The sequence below is a fragment of the Mustela putorius genome, unplaced genomic scaffold (assembly GCF_011764305.1).
Source record: "Mustela putorius furo isolate JIRA1106 unplaced genomic scaffold, ASM1176430v1.1 tig00003866_pilon_pilon_pilon, whole genome shotgun sequence".
NCBI lineage: Eukaryota > Metazoa > Chordata > Mammalia > Carnivora > Mustelidae > Mustela > Mustela putorius.
The window spans coordinates 966,025-990,198 of NW_025422018.1; positions in this window are offsets into that span (position 1 = coordinate 966,025).

Genomic DNA, 24,174 nt, shown 5'->3' on the forward strand with positions numbered 1-24,174 from the left:
TGTTTTGCTTTTTGCCCCAGGTACTTAGTGGTCATAACCTTGAGTACATTGAAATATATAAAATCAAACTTTGAGTCTTGATAAGGAAAAAGAAGAAGATAGATCCTTAAGAAAATGTATTTGCTGTCATAGCTTGCATCGACTTTTATTTTTCTTTTAGTTTTTTAGAGATTTTTATTTATTTATTTGACACAGAGAGAGATCACAAGTAGGCAGAGCAGCAGGTGGATAGAAAAGAGGAAGCAGGCTCCCCGCTGAGCAGAGACCCCCCCCCTTTAGGTGGGACTCAATTTCAGGACCCAGAGATCATGACCTGAGCTAAAGGCAGAGGCTTAACCCACTGAGCCACCCAGGCGCCCCTGCATCAACTTTTAGAAAGCAATGTGAACACAGTTCTATGCAGATGTCATTAAAGGAACTTGAAACAGAATTAGTTACTGTAAACTAAGTATAATCGATTCACTCACTCACTCATTTATTCATCCATTTATTCAATAGGTAAATTATTCAGTACTACCAAGTACCTGCTTCTATGCTAGGCAATCTATACAGCAGTGGAAAAGAGATATGTCTGCTATTCAGGAGCTTAAAGTCTAATATGGGAAACCAATATTAAACAAATAATACTATAAATAAGTGTATAATTATGAGAAAGCCTGTCCTGGGAAATACTGGCCGCTGTGAAAGAACACAGACAGGAACATAAAGGCAATTTGCTCATTCTTTGGCTAACAGATCAAAGAAGGCCACCCCAGGAAGCAACATATAAACTAGGGCATGATAGAATGGTAGAAGGTAGTCAAGTAACAGTAAAGGAGAAAGAATGTCTTGTACAGAACAACTCTTTAAAGGGCCCTATGGCATAAGAAGCTTGAAATCATTAAGCAACCTTAAGAAGTTGAGTGGAGGGGCGCCTGGGTGGCTCAGTGGGTTAAGCCGCTGCCTTCGGCTCGGGTCATGATCTCAGAGTCCTGGGATCGAGTCCCGCATCGGGCTCTCTGCTCGGCGGAGAGCCTGCTTCCCTCTCTCTCTCTGGCTGCCTCTCTGTCTACTTGTGATTTCTCTCTGTCAAATTAATAAATGAAATCTTTAAAAAAAAAAAAAAGAAGTTGAGTGGAATACTAATATGTAAGGCACAGGGTATAAGAGGTTGAAGGTAAACCAAAAAAAAAAACAAAAAACAAAAAAACAAAAAAAAACTGGAGAGAAAGAGAAAAAAGCAGTGGAGTGGGGGTGGGGCACAACAAATTATGCACAACCCTGTTAAAGATTTTGAGTATTATACTAACAGTCAAATAGAGGATGAGAAGATTTGTCTTTGAACTAAATCATTCTGTTTGTTCCACAGAGAATGGGATTATGAAGAAGACTAACTAGAAAGTTCCTGGGGGGTGCCTCACTGGCTCAGTCAGCAAAACATTCTACTCTTCATCTTGGGGTTGAGAATTCCAGCCCTATACTGGGTTCAGAGATACTTAAATAAATAAACAGAAAGAAAAGAAGGAGGGGAGGGGAGAGGAGAAAAGAGGAGAGAAGAGAGGAGAGGGAAAGGAAAGGAAAAAATAAAAGTGACAGGGAAGGAAAGGAAAGGAAAAAGGAAAGAAAAGGAAAGGAAGACAGCAGGCAGGAAGGAAGGAAAAAGGGAGGGAGGGGGGTTAGGAGGGTGTGGGTAAGGAAGGGAAAAAAAGAAAAAAGGAAAAACATAAGGAAAGGAAAGGAAGAAAGAAATAAAGTGTCTGTAGTATCCAGGGAATAATTAATAATGGCCAAGACTTACAGTGTCAGCAGAGGAAGCAATTTGAGACACATTATAGATGTAGACTTGTCAGGACTTGCTAACTTAATAGACATGAGGAAAAGGAGAAATTAGGGCCAAGACTGAACCCATCCTAGTACAAATGAAAGTATTTATTAAGGTAGGAGATGTTGAAGGAGAAGCATATCTGAGATAGAAAATCAACACTGAATTATTGAGGTTGCAATGAACTTAATATATCTCGACAAAATTCCTGTGTTGAAATCCTAATTCTCAAAGTCATGATATTAGGAAGTAGGGCCTTTGAGAGTTAATGCATCATGAAGGTAGAGCCCTCTTGAATGTGATTACTGCCCTTTAAAAAGGATCCAAGAGTGTGCTCTCAACCCTTCTGCCATGTAAAAATAAGAAAAAATAGCAGTCTGCAAAACCAGAACCTGTCAATGATGGCACCTTGACCACAGACTTCTAGTCTTCAATCTATAAGAAACACGTTTCTGTTTTTCATAAGCTACCCGGTCTTAGGTTACATTAGCTACAGTCAGACTGCTGTAACTACTCTGTTATAGCAGTCTGAACCTGATGAAGGCAGATATGCTTGTGAGACAATTGATTACTGAATTTAGGTAGGGAGTCAGTAGGATAAGCTGTCTGGAAATCAAGAGAAGTCTGTGCTTTGTTATAAACACACAAGTTGTGAAAACAAGGACAGTGGTTGTAATCACTGAGGTTTCTCCTCTAAAGCCAACAGAGGGAACAAATGTGCTGTACCTGCTATCACTTTGATTTTGACCCACTGAAAGCCATTTTGGATTTCTGACTTTCAGATCTGTAGGATAATACATTCATGTGATTTCAAGCCACAAGCATAACATCTTACTTGTTCCCTCATTAATTGATGTTAAATAAAATACTTGACAAGTGCTCATTTTACATTTTTATGAAAGTTATGATTTTTTTTTTACTTTTTTGAAAGTAGATTTTAACAGAAGAAAAGTCATCAAAGGAGTTTCAGGAAAAAGAAATAGAAAAATAATAGCAGAGAGAATGATGTTCTGGAAGCCAGAGAATAAGAAATACATGAAGTGTTAATTGTGCAAATACAACAAGCCTGTTGAGGATTTAGATGATTGATTGGGATATAACTAGTAGGAAGAGGGAAGTATTAGACTATAAGTTTTAAAAGAATTAATTTAATTAAGAAATCAATGGGACAAAAGGAAAAGAAGAAAAAAGAACCAGTGATTCTTATAAAATTTGGGTAAAGATGGAGAGAAAAAATACACACAGTGTAGCTAGTAAAGAAAGCAATATTGTGAGAAATAATCTCTTCTGGGTGTTAAGAAAGGAGTTGGCAAAGAAGAAAAAGACAAGAGTTCAAAAATACAGGGAATATGGGGTGCCTGGGTGGCTCAGTGGGTTAAGCCGCTGCCTTCGGCTCAGGTCATGATCTCAGGGTCCTAGGATTGAGTCCTGCATCGGGCTCTCTGCTCAGCAGGGAGCCTGCTTCCCTCTCTCTCTGCCTGCCTCTCCATCTACTTGTGATTTCTCTCTGTCAAATAAATAAATAAAGTCTTTAAAAAAAAATACAGGGAATAGGAGAGGGATGGGAATTGCTGAGGAATTGTCCTGAGAGGATGCTTAAAGCACAGCTGAAGAAACTTCATTGTGAAAGAGAAAGAAATTGTCTTCCACTTCAACAGAAAGGAAAGAAGAGAAGTAAACTAGAGGTTTTAAAGTAATTTTACACCCAATAAAATGTGTTTCCTTATTGGCTTCTGAAACAAGATTTGACCTAGGACAATGGTAATAAAAGGACTCATGCTGAGAATGGGTGGGGATTTTAATAGAAAGTAAAACAAATACAAGGAAGGTGAATAAAATCACCACGAAGCATCACCGGGAAGAAAACAAATTATAAACTGTGTTAAAATCAGACCAATCAGGGTGCCTGGGTGGCTCAGTTGGTTAAGCGTCTTTCTGCCTTTGGCTGAGGTCATGATCCCAGAGTCCTGGGATAGAGCCTTGCATCAGGCTCCCTGCTCAGTGGGGAGCCCACTTCTCCCTCTCCCTCTGCCTGCTATTCACCTCTGCTTGTGCTCTCTATATTAAATAAATAAAAATCTTTAAAAATATGAAATAAAAATAAAATCAGACAAATCTGCTTATCTCTCATATTCTCACATCTGCTCTTCATAATCTTATAAACATGCAATGTTCTTCAGCATCTACTTATTTCAAATGTTTATTCAAGGTCTGATATTCACTTTTTTAGGTTAAGCTTTTTTTTTATAGACTTTATTTTTTTAGAGCAGTTTTGGTTCACAGTATGTTGAGCGAAAGCAGAGATTTCTCATATACTTTCTGACCTCACACATGCATAGCCTTCCTTGTAATAACATGTATGTGTTGTGGTGGATATATAGCATTATAAATTTGTCCAAATCCATAGAATATACACCAGAAGTGAAACTTAATGGAAACCATAGACTTTGGGAGATAATGATGTGTCAGTGTGTATCATTAACTGTAACAGAGGTTTAACTTTTTAAAGGCAAATTATTTCTATAATATTCTCTCATTGACAGATCTTGAGAATCTGTCTCCAGATCCCCATCCCAGACCTACTGAACCAGAAGCCTCAGATTGGAGAGCCCAAGAAGCACCAGATGCATCTTTGCTAAGACAATTCTGAGAATCATACTCTGCCCCAACGGGGGTTTGTGAAAGAGGCCCAAACTTCCTCACAACATATCTTGAAATGTCTAAGGTCAAATTATAAAACTGAAAATATATGCTTAAGTTATAAACTTTTGGTTACCACAGTAATGTAAAAGGAAAATTTGGTCAGCTGTAATGATGTCAGTCCTACAGGCAGTGTCTTGGGTTCTTCAGCAGTTGGAGAGTCCTCACTCTCCATTTCCTTTTTCTTTACCTTTGGCTGTGCCACAAACTCAGAGTCACTCCTGTGATCAGGCATATGCCGTAGTCCTAACTGCGAGAAAGAAGTCAAAGACAGGCACTGTATAATATCACTTTTATGTGAAATTGAAAAAGCCCAACTTGTAAAAAGAGAGTAAAATGGTGGTTACTAGGGGCTCTGGAGAGGGAGGATAGGACAGATGTTGTTTAAGGGTCTGAACTTACAAGGAATAGTAGTAAGTCAGTCCTAGAGATCGAATGCACAGTATAATGAACATAGACAATACTATTGTATTATAAACATCAAGTTTGCTAGCAGACTAGAACTTAATTATTCCAACCATTAAAAGAAACAATTTTGTGACAAGAAGTGCTATCACTATCACTATAATAGCAATCACATTACAGTACATAAATGTATCAATCAACATGTTGTATACCTTAAAGTTCCATAGTTTTATATGCCAAATCTATTTAAATATTTTAAAAAAAGAAAATGTTAGGAAACATAATTACAAACAATGTGTATGGATTTAAATATAACAAAGATTTTTAACTACTTTAACTTCATTTTTTTCCTTTTTAATTTCTGAGATATCGCTTTTTTGTATATTTAGATTTTGAAAGACCTGCAATAAAGACAAACACATATACTTTCTCATATGGTAATGTGAAACTCTACTTCCATCTAGTCTAAGATGTTTCACGGTATTTTTTTCTGCTGCCATGTGATTCATCCATGGAAATCATTAGCATCTGAAATCACTTACTGTCTGCAGTATTTTCCAATATGACTACAGAATACTGAGTTACCTTTTAAGAAAAATAAACCCACCTATGGAATCCATCTACACAAAACCCATCACCTATTTCAGAATTTTAAAAAATACTACTTTAGCATGAACAATAGAAAATATGAAAGAAGGTATCTAGAAAGAACAAATATGAAAAATAAGCAAAGTGAAAAATATAAGCAGGGTGGTTTTAAAGACTTTGTTTTATTTAATCTTCAAATTCTGAATTCTTACAAAAATGACTATAGTTTTAAAATATTAATTAATGAAAAAATGTAAATAAAACTTCTATTTATAATTCAGATTATACTATTAGAAATTATATTAATTCTTTTTAAAATAAAACTACAGAAAATTAAACACTGTCCAAATGCTTAGATAATTATCAATACGAACTACCATCTCTTCAAGGATAAGGAAATCAGGTTCCATAGTCTAAATTTCTAAAGCATTTCTACAGCCATGGTTCCCTATGTGATAAAGAAGGCACATACACAATTTAAAGGATACATCAATTCAGTTCACAAATGAAACCAACTTGGTCTTTAGTCCCAGCTTCTTGGCTCTCTTCTCCCCTGCTGAACTAGTAGTACTAGCATACTGACAGCAACTTTAAGATATCCATTATTCAGACAATAAAACTAAGGTAGAGAGGAGTTTGGTAACTTGCCTCGGGTCACATAGCTTCTCTGATAGGTTTTGGATCTAGACAGTTTAGTTCCAGAGATCACATTCTTAACCATTATACTCCACTGTTTTTCCCAAAGTATTAAGAAAGCTTAACTAGAGGGGGAGACACAAAGCAATTCAAAGGAATAAGTGCCAAGATTTCATATCATAGGGAAAAAGGTTCTCGGAACTCATAGCTCCTTTCTCTGAAAAAACCCTATCAGGGGCCAATTATAGCATATTAGACCTTCTACTCTGGGATAATAGCCCCTGCTAGATTACTTGTGAGCATCAGACAAAAATAACAATGCTACTAATAATGCAGAGTCACCTCACTATGCCCAGGGCCTCTATAGGGTTTGGCACTTCCATGTAGCTATGGAAATCATAGTCTGCATGTTACTGCTCTATCACAAGTCTACCAATTAGAAATTTAGATTATTTTTCTAAAGAAAAATGTTCACAAGATTTTGATTTACAAACAGTGTATAAATAGGCACTTGCAAAGCTAGCTATGTGAAAGTCTTAAAAACTTCTGTGTTCTCAATGTTTAATAAAAAAAAAATCGGTTTAATTTTTTCTTTACAGAAAAATCACTGCCTTGACTTAATTTGCACATTTTGTTAATCTAGTAAACATTTCTGTTTGAGTTTTGTTCATTTGTAAACTCATTTAGTGAATTTATACTTGTCCTTTACTCATTTTATATTATCATATTCATACTTTTCTTATTAACTAATAGGATCCCTAATTACTAATGTCATGAGCTCTATATTTATCAGTTACCTTTTTAATTTGAATTATGGTAATTAGCTATACTTTAGTATTTTTGTGTACTCAAGTTTGTGAATTTTTTTCTTCAGGTATTAGGTATTAGAAAATCTGAGTATATAAATATTCAGTTATATTTTGTTCCAGTACATTTTATGTTCAGTTTTTCCATATAAATATTTAACTCATCTGGAACTCAGTTTGGTATAGGTGTGAGGTTGTTTCCAATTGGCTTCAACACCATTTATTCAATTATCCATTCTTTCCTCACTAGCTTGAAATGTCACCTCTATCATATACTAAAATTCCATATATAGCTGTTCTATTTCTGCATTTGTCTTCTGCTTCACAGATCTTTCTGTCCTGTCTGGCACAACCCCACTACATATTATTTTTATAGTTTAATAGTACATTTTACAATCTGGTGGGGGGCATTGCTCTTCTTTAAAAATAAAAGTTCTGGCTATTCATTAACTTTTTTCCAGATAAACTTTAGAATCATTTGACAAGTTCCAAAAAAAGTCCCACTTGGATTTTGATTAGAAATGTGTTAAGTTTATAGCTTAACTTGGAGAGAGTTGATTTCTTCCTCTCCAGAAACATCTCTCCCACCACTATTTCAAAAATTTTCCTATTCTGTTCCATAAAATCTGGCCATTTTCTTCAGATAGACATGCGTTTTTCTTGCTAAGTGTTTTCACATATGTCATATGTATTGTTATTATTCTTAAGGAACTATTTTCCTAATATATTTCCTCTTTATGTTTTATGTTTTCTAATAGATGTGTTAAAATGGAAAAAATACAGATTCTCGGCTTGTGTCTATTCTTGTCCTTGTTCTTTAATGGCCTCATGAACTTCCACAAATTCTAAGTACTTCTGGCCTTTCATTTATTTTCACGGGAAAAGAACCTACTTTGCCCCATTCCAGATATATCATGTATATTATAAGGCTCAAGTAAAATAACACTTGAGTAAACAAGTAAAATTGATAGCATATTATTATACAATATAATACTAAATTATATAAATATCATTATACACTGTGTATAAAGAAACACTAACTGTACCTCTAAAAAATAAAATTAAAAACCAACATTTATGAGATTAAGAGTCACTTATGGTTTGTTTCCCTCCCAATCCCATCTTGTTTCATTGATTCTTCTTCTATCCACTTAAGCCTCCATGTTGCATCACCACTTCCTCATATCAGGGAGATCATATGATAGTTGTCTTTCTCTGCTTGACTTATTTCGCTAAGCATGATACGCTCTAGTTCCATCCATGTTGTTGCAAATGGCAAGATTTCATTTCTTTTGATGGCTGCATCTCACAAAACAAACTGAGGGTTGCCGGGGGGAGGGGGTTTGGGAGAAGGGGGTGGGATTATGGACATTGGGGAGGGTATGTGATTTGGTGAGTGCTGTGAAGTGTGTAAACCTGGTGATTCACAGACCTGTACCCCTGGGGATAAAAATATATGTTTATAAAAAATAAAAAATTAAAAAAAAAAAAAAACCAACATTTAAAACACAAATAATTGAAGTAAACTATTTGTATTGAGATTACTCAGAAGAATATTTATACATTCCACTTTCCTTTATATGTATGTTCAATGCTTTAAAAATGAATAATTTAAGAACTATAAAATAATTAAAAATAATAGGATTAATAATTTATACTAATATATTTTGTATCCATATTAGTCTAAAGGCATATCACAAAAACAGAAATCTTATGAATTCTCCAACTCTTCTAAAAATGGAACCAAAAATGGTCACCAATAGAAATTCATTTGTTTTTATTTAATTTGAAAAGTCATAGTTTGTTTTTTCTTTTTTTAACTTAGATTACATATAGACTATACAAACATAAAAGACAAATGTGTCTCATCATTAAAAATGGCATTTTGTTACATGTAAGTCCAATAAATGTTAATTGTGCAATAACTTTATACTGATATAATGAACCACAGTTTGATATTCCTATGACAGTACAATCACATAAGTGATGTAAGCATTTAACTGCAAGTACACACATTACATATACACAAATAAAAATATCTTACAAAAATTCTAAACAACTCTATGGCTAATTTAAAGAACAAACTGAGTAGTAGTATCTTTTTAGATACATGAAAATGCTGCAAAATATGCAGATGCTCTGAGTTAAAACTAGTTTAAAACGGACAACTTATTAGAAAAGCTATAAGCCCATCTACTATTGAAGGGAATTGGTCCAATAATCAGGAAAAAAACAATTACCTTGAAAAAAAGAAAAACCCTGCATTTTATTCTTTTGAGCTACACATTTTTGATGTGTAAAAATTTTAGTTTTTCTGTCTCCTTGAAACTAAAAGTACCTAACATCTCACTCAGTACATATATATATAGATAGATATAGATATATAGATAGATAGATTCCTACTTTCCTTGTTATTCAGGTTTATCCAATAATAAAAAGGCCACCAAGTACATACCAAGGCGATAAAAGTAGTATGTATTTTAACTGGGAACTTCATCTTGACCATGTAATATGTAGACTGTTGCCATACTTTTCACTGATCACACTCTTAATAATAATAATCATTAATTTTTCAAGGACACCATGATAAGTTCTTTCCTCATTGCTATACAACACAAAGACAAACAAGAAACAGTTAATTTGAGGAGCTTGAATGACACACCATAAACATGAACTATGAGGGGAAAAAAATTATGCTTGCAAAACACAGGCATCTTCAAAAAAAATCTCCTACCCAGTAATCCCAACTCCAACACACTATATCCAACCATACTGTTGCTCTGAAGACTGTTCCATACTAAAATTTCAGATCTGCCAATTAGATGGAAAGTGGCATTTTCCCATTTTTTACTTAATTCAATCAATGAAGAAAATTAATTTACATGAGGGAGGAAATTATTTAAATACCTAATACAATTTGTTATTGTCATTTTGTAGTAAATTTTTGGAGTGATCAAGCTTACAATTTTCTTTGATTTGAATAAACAGAAATATTTCAAATATCCAGACTTTTTCATTCATTTGGCTATAGAAAAGTTTACTTCTTAGTCATTACTTCTTAATGTTCTCTAAAGGCATAAAGAATTACTGAGTCTAACAATTTTACATAATTGAATCTATCTTATAACATATTCTATCTTTCAGATAAAGATGAATTTTCCTCATGTCTTAAAGTGTTTCTGAATTATGTAAAATTTTATTATGATGCCTTCAAAGGAGTCATAAAGCTTTGTCTGATAATCAAAATATGTATTATATTCACTGTGGGTACTTTGATATAATTATTCTCTGGACTCAGGACTGAAAGAATAATTTTACTTATTGAATTTTTACTCTAAAAAATTTGTCAAAATTTTAGTGTCTCATGAATCTTTCTTGTAAGTTTTTAGTCATTGAGAAATTTTAAGTGAAAAACAATTTTAAATTAAAATAAAAGGATCTGCAAGCAAGATGTGATAATACATCTAATTTAAAAGGGATTAATCATTACCAATTTAGCATCAAAAGAATTGTCAAACCAAAGGAGTTCCATATGGGCCATGTCATGGAGGGCTGAAAAAGATGTGGCACTTACCTCCCCCCTCTACCCAACTACAGAGGAAAATAAACAAATACTAGAATCTCAAAAGAACATGTGGATTTCCTCTAGAATCATGCCTCTACAAGTAGAATCAATACTATCAGAGTCTCTGAAAAGCATGGGGATTCATCTATAATCCATATTTTCACTACAGAACACTGAGGAAGCCACTTTCAACATGTCCATTCTGCTATCCACATGTGCTTACTCTTTTTAGAATTTATTGGATTGATTTGATCTATTCCAGCAGTGACTGTGGCCATGGGGAAGCTCTATTTCTCCTTCCTTCTGTTCTACTTTCCTCTCTAGTTTGTTCACAAAAAGTGTCTTAGGGAAGATTAAAACATAAATGTTTTTACACAGAAGTGGGCAAGCACTGAGAAGAAAAGACAAGAGAGTGGTAGAATTATGAAACCTGAGAATTCAACGAGTAAATTAAGTGACTCTAGAGTTCTATAAATCTAAGTTGTAAACTCCCCTAAATCTACTTAGTTACTGTAATATTGGGTGTGAGACTAAGTCTATCTGAATCTTAATTGTCTAATCTGTAAAATGGGTTGGTATACCTACCTATTAACATAGTTAGAAGGAATGAAACTATAACAAAATCCTTAATGTATAGTAAGTTTTTAATTAACAATGGTTTACCATGAAGTATTTTGGAGAAGGGGTTGTAAAACAGGAAGATAAAGATTTATCTATTTATAACACAGACCAAAACCAAATACTTAAGAACAGCTTAATTATGGTGTTGACATAGTAATATATAATGAAGCTATACCCAACTATATTTTCACAAAAAATATTTGAAGTTCTTAATTATCTTATTATATGCAAGGTAAAAAATAGTCTTGTATTTGTATAACATTTTCATGTTCAGGAGATTATAAAATAATTATAATAAAAATAAGTCAGAAGAATTATAGAAGCATATTATTTAAAATATTTTATTTTATTTATATTTATTTCATTATGCTGATAGGGGCTTTGGAAATTTTTAATTTATTAAAATAATTTATTCCACATATTAAGCAGATCCTCTAGACAGATAAAAGTAACATAAAATATGTGCTCAGGAAAAGCTGAGAAAGAGAAGATCTCACAAAGCAGAGTTAAAGTAGATATACCAGAATGTTAATTGACTGAATTTTAAACAGCCTAAAGCTTCATTATTCTCAATAATACCTGTTTGAGTACTTTGAGTTGCTGGTAATAGAAAATTCAATGCAAAACAATTTAATCAAATAAGAGGATTTAGTTTTGCATATTACTGAAACATCCTGAGGCTGGTTTCACATGGGATAAGATATAGATTCTAGGTCCACATCTCTACTATTTCTCACCTCTGCCTTCGTATATGAGCTTTGCTTTTAGATTGGCTTCTCTTGGGGTCATAGTATGATGTCATTAATAACTGTTTTCATAATTCCTCACTTACATCAAGAAAAAGGAGAGAAGAGATATCATCTCATAACAATCTAAAAAAACTTCCTGAGTGTTGCACTAATTAGATTACCACTATGTTAATTTCTGTGGCCAAGGGTTTATTATGTACTGGTTAGATGAAGTTTATGTTACATGAACTAATCCCTTAGGGTAAGATAGTCGAGTCCCCACTAGAGTTTGGGATGGGATCTACTGCTACCAAATTACATGGCTGCTACAAAGAATTAGAGTAAAAAAGATGATGGAGAGGCATGCACCATGGAGTAACCACTGTGTATAGGCCACAGGTGAAATATTTCATGAAAACCACAATTTTGTGACATAATGAAGAAACTGGATTATGATCAGATATAAAACAAAATAAAATTATGATCAAGTATAAAATAAATTTTCATGATTCTATGCTGATACAAATAAATGGTATAGTTCAAGTTTTATTGAGTGTGCCAGATCCATAGGTGGCCATTATAATTAAAATTAGGAATATATAAGTGAAAAACCTTTTACTGTGGTGGTACAATTGATTTAATATAAACAGGTAATGTGAAAAAGCATTACTCATCTCATCAAAAAGCAAATTTCTTAGTAGCTATTTTCCCAAGGTTGTTTCCAGACAGAAAATAGGGTCTGTACAGAAAAACAAAATATGTTACTGACCCATTCCAATAAAAGTAGAGAAAATGATTTTATGAACTCAAAAAAGTCAAATCTCGGAATTTTTTTTTTAAGAGTATAAAGAGACTCATGATTGATTAAATAATAAGTTAAAGAGAGTAAAGAAAACAGGCAATAGTGTTCCCTAGGCTAGCACTTTTGGTCGTTGTATAAATTTGTGTTTCTTAAAAAAGATTCTATTTATTTATTTTTTAGGGAGAAAGAGAGAGGACAAGCAGGGGAAGCAGCAGGCAGAGGGAAAAGTAGACTTTCCACTGAGCAGAGAGCTTGATGTGGGACTGGATCCCAGAACCTTGGGATCATGACCTGAGCCAAAAGCAAATGCTTTACTGACTGAGTCACCCAGGAGTCCCTAAATTTGTATTTTTAGAATGAATTGTCAGGGATGAGAAGAAAAATAGAAGTTGAATAAGTAAAGTACAGATAATTTTTCAGTTGGTGAAACTATTATGTATGATACTCTAATGATGGATACAAAACACCAGCAGGACAGAATGGAACTTCATGTACACAACTTCTATAAACAATCATTTAGGAAGTCAGGAGATCCCAGGATAGAATGTAAAATGTGACAAAAAAACAAAAAAAAACACCTTTTTTATGAATGTATTAATTAATCTCCCCAAAGGGAGTGAGGGAGAATGTTGCTGGCCTAAGCAACTTTGGAAATATGTGAAGCCTGTAAGACTAAAGGCAAAAGAGCCACACAGAGTACTATAAAGTTGTTTCCTACAGGGGTATGAGCTATCAATTCAGAAATCACTATAATGTGTATTGGAACTGAATAATTAAATAAGTGGGTGGTTGCTGGTGGAGACCAGGTTTCTTACTGTTGGAGTAGGAGGTTTCAGAGAATCAAGAGGAGGAGGTCAGAGTGATTTATGTGGCAGTGGTTTATGATTTATGTGGGGACATCAGTTAAACTGATATTTACCTTAGTATAAATACAGATTTACCTATAGGACTATTTATATATATGTTCTTGTATATGAATTAGTATACACACATATATTTACTTGCTCGGTCAGTGGAGAAGGCCTAGAAGCCATAAAATCGCAGTTGCAACAAGTACTTCTAGGGCCTAGTTGTTGGCTTCTAATTATATCTTCTAATAAAAAGAACCAAAAAAAAAAAAGAACCAAAGTTCACTGGGGAAACAGCTGATTCTAGGAACTGACACACAGCCAACTGAAAGAGTTCTCAGTGGTCAAAGCTGAAACAATCTGAAGAGCAAAATAAAGATGTATTGGATTATGATCAAATATAAATTAAATATCCATGATTCTATACTGATATAAATAAATGACTGGGGTACCTGGGTGGCTCAGTGGGTTAAAGCCTCTGCTTTCAGCTCAGGTCATGATCTCAGAGTCCTGGGATCAAGGCCCACATTGGGCTCTCTGCTCAGCAGGGAGCCTTCTCGCCCTTCTCTCTCTCTCTCTGCCTGCCTCTTTGCCTACTTGTGACTTCCTTCTCTGTGTCAAATAAATAAATAAAATTCTTAAAAATAAATAAATAAATAAATAAATGATTGAATAAATAAGTATATGGGGGAGAATAGGCAAATATCCCATGCAGAATTCCAAATAGTTTCTGTAGTTAATTTACCCTCAGGAAGGCAGAACACAATGACAATGTGGCCTGTACATAGAGTGTAGCAGGAGAGAAAACGAATACCACAGTGCAGCAATCTTACAAACCTTCCCTAGGTTATCAAGTTTGACACTATGATAAATCATGTTGATAGTTTATGGATCCTTGATATGGTGTCCTCACACCATATTTTTTCTCTGTGGTCTTCCTCCCCAAAACTTATAAACCCAGTCTAATCATAAGAGAACACTAACATAAAAGTACAAATAGAGGATGTCCACAAAATACCTTACTAGTACTGTCCCTCCCCACATACACACATGCACAAAAATCTGTCAAGGTCATAGAAAAGGTCTGGAAAACTGTCACAGCCAAGAGTAGCTGAAGGCAAGGCAACATGATGATGAATATAACATGGGATTCTTGATAGGATCCTGGAAGAGAAAAAATATGTGAGATAGAAATGAAAGAAGTTAGAATAAAGTATGGAATTTAAGAAATAATAATGTATCACTATTGGTATATTAATTGTGACAAATGTGTAATACTAGTGAAAAATGTTAATAATAAGGGAGAATGGATGTGGGATATATGTAATATTTTAACATTTCTTTCTGTCTATCTAAGTCTGTTCTAAAATTAAAAGTTCATTAATTTTTAAAAAGTCCTAGTAAAGTATGAAAATAGTGGACTTAAGTTTATGAAAGTTACCAATAAAAATCCTCCATAGAATATAATGATGAAAATGTCAGGTTCACTGTACTTAAAATTAGGAATGAGACAAAAAATGCCTTGTTCCTGTTCCAAGATTGGTGTAGAGGGTATAATTAGGGCATTAGAATGAGACCAAAAAATAAAATATATATGAATCACAAAGGAAGAAAAAAGTCATTCTCATTTTCTTTAAAAAAAAAAAAAAAGACTGTTATCAGGATCTGTTTTCAATATTGGAAGGCCTTCTTAATGGCTTAGATCATGAACATTTTGATTTACAACATTAGCTGGCATATAATCACTTGGAATACCTACATTTCAATTTCTGGAAAAAAGAGAAAGCTTTCATATTTAATTGTTCAAAATGAATCAAAGTAGTCAGTACTTTCACTCTCCTTAAATGATTAAACCCTATAGTAATGAAAACTATTAAAATAAACACTGGGTGTGGAAATCCCCAACTGTATTGTGATTTTAATCACTTTCACTATTAGATAACTTGTTTTCAATGGACAGTCAACTCTAAATTTGCCTGAATATTTAAGACAAAATAACATTGTAGTAGTTATTGTGTATTTAAATGAACACACAAAAATATAGTTAACACTTGGTTTACTAACTCCTTTGGAATATATTTAACAAAGGAAAATTTTCCAGAAAGAGAATTTTATTGCTTTGTATACTGATTCTTTTAATTCTAATAATTTTTAAATTTTTTCTAAAAGGTAGAATTATCCACATTTTATTATTTGTTATGATTTAATATTTTCCTGTCTATTCAGGTTCTTCATTCAGAACATCACAGGTTATATATATATATAGTTTTCTACACCCAGCTGCAGATGTGTATTTTTGCCACCAACTGTTCTAAATGACAGCTGAAGGCTATGCCTTTATATTAGTTTTTTTCTGTATGTTTTCTTCATATCTGGTTGTTATTTCACTCATAAACATTCAACAAGTATGTGTAATATGCCCACAACAAGCCAGGAATATTCTAGTACCATGGATATAGCAGCGAACAAACCAGACAATTCCGGTCCTCCTAAAGTTTAGGTCTAATTATTTCATAGCATTCTCAGTGTTTCTATTTCTGCTAATTTCTCTCCTCTCCAACTGCAATATTGGCTATCCATTGTAAATTTATACAATTTCTTTTAAACGTGGTAATATCAGATTGTTAACCTCATTAGATCTGTAACCTTAATCTGATGCACAAGAAATTCTAAATCGATGGTCTCTGAATAGGAAATAATTATGTATATTTCTTTGAAGCTTAAATGTTTTGTCCACTAATTTCTGGCAGTGCCACTGTGTTTAAGTAAAAAAGGTAATTAGAACTCTGTAAGTAGGCTGGTATTAAACCTTAGACTACCACCGGATAGAAAAATATGAAACAACTCAATTTCCTGGTCAAGTAAAATTCTTTTCTGAAATTTACCCTTGTAAGCCTTCCCACATTCCGTTTACTCCTCTGTGGGGTTCTCCCCAATGCTGTTCTTACCCAAACATTTTCTACTGATCTTTTAAGATTCAGCACAGATACTACTTCTTCTGGAATGCCTTCTCTCATTTCACCAGGCAAATGCACTGCTCCCTCTTCTGGCCTTCTGTATGCACATTTATTGTAATACACATCATAATGTTAGAATTTACTTGGATTTGTGGTTACACTTTTGACTCTGAGCTCCAAAAAATAGGATGATATGATATCCCTGCTTTCACTCTCTGGACATTTAAAGGTTAAGGCATGGAATGGATTTCAAGAATCTTTGTAAGAGGGACACCTGGGTGGCTCAGACGGTTAAGTGTCCACCTTTGGCTCAGGTCAGATCTCAGGATCCTGGGATGGAGTCCCACATGGGGTTCCTTGCTTGAAAGGGACCTTGTTTCTCCCTCTGTCTGCTGTTCCACAAGCTTGTGTACTTGCCCGTTCTCTCTTTGACAAGTAAATAAGCAAAATGTTTAAAAAAAAAAAAAGAATCTTGTTAGAGTTGTGTAGGGTAGTAATGAGGAATAAGAGCTCTTACGACCAGGTTCTTGGCCTGGCTCCACCACTCTGAGCTTGATACTCCCCTACCTCAGTCTTAAGGTCTAAAGCTTAGAGAATAATAGCTCCTATCTCTTAGAGTTATTTTATAACAAAAGAAATAATTGATCTAAAATATCTAACAGAATGCTTTGGAGAGCTTCACTAATGTTAATGGTATTATTCTTTAACTAAGCTTACCATATTTGTTATGTAGTTAGTAAGACAACAATATTTACTGAGCCACCACTGCAGAGAGAGAAATAAATTCCACGGGGAAAAATTAAAAGACCCAATTTCTGTCTGAGATGAGTTTATAAACCTATAGCTAACTACAGGCAACTGTTGTAAATGCTTTGTGCCTATCACTTGATAGCTATGTAGATGTGTTAATTTATGTAAGATTTATAGAGTCTTACAAAATCTTATAAACAATCTATTTATATTATGTGCAAATATTTTTTGGAATGTGTTTAAATTAGAGGGATGGCGAAAGGAATCCATCAAAATCCTTGAGGAGAATACAGGCAGAAACCTCTTCGACCTCAGCCGCAGCAACATCTTCCTAGGAACAACGCAAAAGGCAAGGGAAGCAAGGGCAAAAATGAACTATTGGGATTTCATCAAGATCAAAAGCTTTTGCACAGCAAAGGAAACAGTTAACAAAATCAAAAGACAACTGACAGAATGGGAGAAGATATTTGCAAACGACATATCAGATAAAGGACTAGTGTCCAAAATCTATAAAGAACTTAGCAAACTCAACACCCAAAGAACAAAGAGTCCAATCAAGAAATGGGCAGAGGACATGAACAGACATTTCTGCAAAGAAGACATCCAGATGGCCAGCAGACACATGAAAAAGTGCTCCATATCACTTAGCATCAGGGAAATACAAATCAAAACCACAATGAGATGTCACCTCACACCAGTCAGAATGGCTAAAATCAACAAGTCAGGAAATGACAGATGCTGGCGAGGATGCGGAGAAAGGGGAACCCTCCTACACTGTTGGTGGGAATGCAAGCTGGTGCAGCCACTCTGGAAAACAGCATGGAGGTTCCTCAAAATGTTGAAAATAGAACTGCCCTATGACCCAGCAATTGCACTATTTGGGTATTTACCCTAAAGATACAAACGTAGTGATCCAAAGGGGCACGTGCACCCGAATGTTTATAGCAGCAATGTCCACAATAGCCAAACTATGGAAAGAACCTAGATGTCCATCAACAGATGAATGGATCAAGAAGATGTGGTATATATACACAATGGAATACTATGCAGCCATCAAAAGAAATGAAATCTTGCCATTTGCGACAACATGGATGGAACTAGAGCGTATCATGCTTAGCGAAATAAGTCAAGCAGAGAAAGACAACTATCATATGATCTCCCTGATATGAGGAAGAGGTGATGCAACATGGGGGCTTAAGTGGGTAGGAGAAGAATCAATGAAAGAAGATGGGATTGGGAGGGAGACAAACCATAAGTGACTCTTAATCTCACAAAACAAACTGTGGGTTGCTGAGGGGAGGGGGTTTGGGAGAAAGGGGTGGGATTATGGACATTGGGGAGGGTATGTGCTTTGGTGAGTGCTGTGAAGTGTGTAAACCTGGCGATTCACAGACCTGTACCCCTGGGGATAAAAAAATATGTTTATAAAAAATAAAGAATTAAAAAAAAATTAGAGGGATGTGTTTTGACAGGGAGAATTGGGGGAAAGCACTCTTCCAAATTTTCCCATTTAATATAAGGTAAAATTTGTATTTATTCTTAAGATGCTAAAATAAATAGAAAATTACTGGGTGCCTGGGTGGCTCAGTTGGTTGGCGACTGTCTTCAGCTCAGGTCATGATCCTGGAGTCCCAGGATCGAGTCCCACATTGGGCTCCCAGCTCCATGGGGAGTCTGCTTCTCCCTCTGATTTTCTCCCCTCTTGTGTTCTCTCTCACTCTCTCTCTCTCTCCCAAATAAATAAATAAAATCTTTCTTAAAAAATAGAAAATTGCTCACCTTAAGAATCATATATATTTGCTAGAATAAAGGGAACAGCTTAAGAGATTTAGCCCCCAGATAAAGTAAAAGCATGGGGAACTAATGTAAACATGATTCTACTTGAATTATCAGAATACTGATACACCGGGGCGCCTGGGTGGCTCAGTGGGTTAAAGCCTCTGCCTTCTGCTCAGGTCATGATCCTAGGGTTCTGGGATCGGGTCCCGCATCGGGCTCTCTGCTCATCCGGGAACCTGCTTCCTCCTCTTTCTCTGCCTGCCTCTCTGCCTACTTGTGATCTCTGTCAAATAAATAAATAAAATATTAAAAAAAAAAAAAAGAATACTGATACACCGCTGAATTTTATTTTGCTTATGAAGAACCTAATGAAAAGACAAACTGTTTAATATTAGGCAAATCATGTCAATTAGTGGAACAAATTTTAAAAACAAAAGACCTTCAGTTTTAGAGTTAATTCTTAAATATTTAGTACTGAAGTTTTAATATTCTCGTACCAAATCTTCATTACAAATATTGTGAAACTGTGCTGCGGTGCTGAGAGCGCTTCCTTTTAAAAGAATAAAACCTGAAAGCTTTTAATTTATTGCTGAATTCAGTGTGCCAGCTAAATTTATCATAAACTCTTGAAAAAAATGAAATAATGGTTTACAGTTGCATCTTCCCAGATGATGAAGCAGGTTTATAGCAAGAACCAGAAGTTGATCTCCCATCAGTCCTAATCAGGCTAAATCAGCCAGGGATGAGCAATGGCTGCCTAGAGCTCAACTTCTAAAACAATGTGACAGTGTAATAATTCCTTCCATCACAATGTTTCTTATCAAGAAAAAAAAAAAAGCTGATTCCAAAATAATAATTGAACCCAGCATTCTGAGGCACAAGCCAGCCAAAGCTTTTCTGATCTTTTTAATGCAAAATCACTACATATCAAGAATTCAAGTCCAGTTGTCTAGGGCTTTAAAATAATGTGCAAAACATACTGCAGTCTCTGGGTTATGGTCCCATTCTCTGATGGCTGGCTGGAGATTTGGAAATCCTGGTCATGTTTATCTATTGCTGGTATCCCATTAGGAGTTCATAATCGGGACTTTGCAAGCGCCAACCAATCAAGCACAGTCATGAATCTGATGAAATGTGTGTGGAGAAAATCCCAGTCCCACAATTCCCTCCATAAAAAGCTGAGGAGAATACATACTTTTCAACATTTTCCATTTTCCCTCAACATAGAGTTTGGGCAAAAGCAACAACGATGAAGAATAAGACAAGCATTGCCCTCAATGGGGCCTGTACACGCAGGGAAAGTTATGGTACTCCCACAGACAGACAGTGATGGCAGTTTTACTGCTCACTTACAGGAAGGCTTGAAGGATAATAAAGACAAAAAAATATATATTACAATTTGCATAAACAGCAAAGAATGAAGAAGTAACCATGTTGTTTTTCCCAGATTTTAAAAGTTTCTGCCATTTAAATTTAAAATTTTGGTATTATTCAGGGTGCTTGCATGGCTCAATTGGTTAAGCATCAAACTCTTGATTTTGGCTCAGGTTATGATCTCAGGGTGGTGAGATTGAGCCCCCGCCTCAGACTCCATGCTGGGCGTAGAACCTGGTTAAGATTCTCTCTCCCTCTGTCCTTCCCCCTCACTCACATGCCCTCTTTCTCCTTCCCTCTCTCTCTTTCTTAAAAAAAGATAAATAAAGTAGTTTAAAATTTTTGGTGTCATCAATTGCACTAGAAAAAATTTTATTTATCTTTCAAGTTTTTATTTTAATTCTAGTTAGTTAACATGTAGTATAATAGTAGTTTCAGAAATAGAATTTAGTGACTCATCACGCATGTATAACATCTAGTGCTCATCACAACCAGTGCCCTCCTTAATTCCCATCATCTACTTAACCCATTCCCTACCACTCTCCCCACCTTCCAGTAACCCTGTTTGTTCTTTATTATTAAGAGACTCTTCCATGGTTTGCCTCTCTCCTTTTTCTGTTCCCTATGTTTAACTGTCTTATTTCTTAAATTTCTGTTCCCTATGTTCAACTGTCTTATTTCTTCAATTTCTTAAATAAGAAATAAATTTCTTATTTCTTAAATTTCTTAAATTTCATATGAGTGAAATCATATGGTATTTGTCTTTCTCTGACTGACTAATTTTCTTAGCATAATACACTCTAGCTCCATACACATCATTGCACATGGCAAGATTTCATTCTTTTTGATGGCTTATATTCCATTATATATACATAACAGTTCTTCTTTATCCATTCATCAGTTGATGGACATTTGGGTTCTTTCCATAATTTAGCTATTGTGGACATTGCTGCTGTAAACATTGGAGTGCGTGTGCCCCTTTAAACCACTGTTTTTATATCCTTTGGATAAATACCTAGTAGTGTAATTGCTGGGTGGGAGGGTAGTTTTATTTTTAACTTTTAGAGGAAACTCCACAATGTTTTCTAGTTGACTGCCACAGTTTGCATTCCAACCAACAGTGTAAGAAGGTTCCCCTTTGTACAAGAAACTTTAAAATCTAAACACAGGTAAAAGTACAGAGTGTAAGTCAAAAAGTCAATCCATTCTTTATTTCTTTTTTCATTAACTTGCCAGCAGCTGAAAAACTGCCTTCATTTTCTATACTGTATTGGGATATAAGTCTATGTATACTACTATGTATACATTAACCATCATAAATTGTCTTAAGCTGACAGAATAAATTCTAAATACTTACATAAAGTGTGGCTTTAAATACTAATTTTCACTTAAAATATATTTCACATGCTTTTTATGGATCAAATGTACTTCACATGCTATTTTTCATGGGTCCTATGTTGTAATATGCATTTTAAAAAGAACATTTTTTTAAGTTTTGCCTATTGTTACAATATTTATGATAAAAGAGACAAAATGAAATTATTCATGGGACTTGGATATTGTAGTAAACTCATCAAGAGAACATGTTTTTGAAAACATACATAATAAAACACAGGGACACATATATAAAGTAGGGCATTTGAATTACATTAAAAGACAAATATAGAAACTTGCTAGTCTAGAAGCTATAATTTTAAAGGAAAGTGTGAATGTCTGGAAAACTCAAGAAGGTGCAGACAAGAGCTTTGATTGTTTGGACATTTGCTGTAAATGTTCCAAAATGTTCTTAGATAGCATCACCACCAAATTTTCTATGTATTTCATTGTAAATCTTATCTTCTACCATTGCTCAGAAAAATATGGAAGATCTCTAACCATGCAGCATAGAATTCTAACTTTAAAAATAATACAGTATATGTGCATTCATACTTATCTATTTACTATAGGAATAAATTCAAATTGGAAAATACTAATGGAGAGTCTCACCCACTTGTGCAAAGAAGAGTGCAAGTCCTTAGCTTCTGTGGGCTCTGTCTGGCACTAGCCACAGTCTAATGGTCAAATCATCCCAGGCATTCAGTCTAGCACTACAGTCAAATCTGTATATCAAGGCTTATCAGTGAAACAATTACATCACAAGAAGAGAATTTTAAAAATATATGCTTAATTTAGTATATTACACTTTTCCTAAAGCAACAGTCAAGAAACAGTTTTAACTCAATGAATATTATTAAGTTAACTAAACTTGAACATAAATACTTACTAGATTCATATTTTGTACCATTCCAGTTTGGCTTCATACTGCAATAATGATCTTTGTTCTTAATTTATTTCTTTCAAGGAATGTGAAACTATCTAACTGAATTGATGAAGTAAACATCAATTTGAGTTTAGAGTCTGGGAAAATTATGTGCCCCAGTTATCCTGGGACTAACACAATGAAGAGGAAACATGGGCATTTCTTAGAAGATCAGCTTCAGAGTACTATAATTTTAGATAAATATTGTTCAGCTAAATGACTCATTTCTAGAATATAGTTGAGAGCCATTTCAAATGCCTTCTTCTTACTAGATAACTCATCTCTGTTAAAATAATGCATATGTAGGGCGCCTGGGTTGGGCATCCAACTGTTGGCTTCGGTCCCAGTCATGATCTCATGGGTCATGGAATTGAGCCCAAGTCTGGTTCTAAGCTCAATGGGGAGTTGGTTTGAAGTTTCTTTCCCTCTGCCCCTTGCCCCACCCTCTGTCTAAAATAAATAGATGAATCTTAAAAAAAAAAAAAGTGCATATGTATGAAAAGTCATCATCAGATGTTCATAGCATTCATTAGAAACTTAAAACAATTTTCTAGGTATATAGGTAATAAACCACTTAAATAGAACAGGTGAAGTCCATGGAATCTTTCAAGCTTTGGGATCCTGGTTTGCTGTTTATAGACTCCATTTTGCTTCCTTGTTTTTGCTTTTATTTTCATTTATCATTATTAGTAATATAACATCCAGTTTATAATATTCACAATATTTAAGTAACCCTTGAAACAATGCTCTGGCAGAAAAAAAGAAAATAAATTTAGAAATGTTCAAGTGCCTTCATTTTATAAATGCATAAATTATCGTGATATCAACACATATAGCTAAGCTCTGTCTTTGCATCATTCCAGTTAAATAAATACTAAAACTGGGGAAAGCATGAGAGAAATCTATTTAACTCCATGTTGCTTGTGTTACTTGTCTTATTTTATTCTTCCTGGTGATTCTAGTGAAAGTATACAAGGAAACTAGCCTTAATCAGAAATATTAAAATAATAAATTAAAGATTATGTTAGGAATTTGTAAATTTAAACCAGGACATTTTTTTTATATATAATGTAGAGCTGACCCTTGAACAACATGATTTGAACTATGCAGGTCCACTTACATGTGGGCTCCCCCCCCCACCAAAAGATACAGTACAGCACTGTAAATGTATTTTCTCTTCCTTATGATTTTCTTAGTAACATTTTCTTTTCTCTAGCTTACTTCACTGTAAGAATATAGTATATAATACATGAACATACAAAATATGTGTTAATCAACTATTTATGTAATCCATAAGGCTTATAGTCAACAGTTGGTTGTTAGTACTTAAGTTCTGGGGGGGCTCAAAGTTATAAATGAATTTCTGACCTGCAGGTGGTCAACCCCTTTTGCCCCCAAGTTGTTCATGGGTCAACTGTGTTTAGTTAATTCTGTGTATCATTACTCTGTGTTTTTAATTAATCTTACAATTAAGGGACAACAGAAAATGCTAAGACGATCAAAGAGTAAAATATA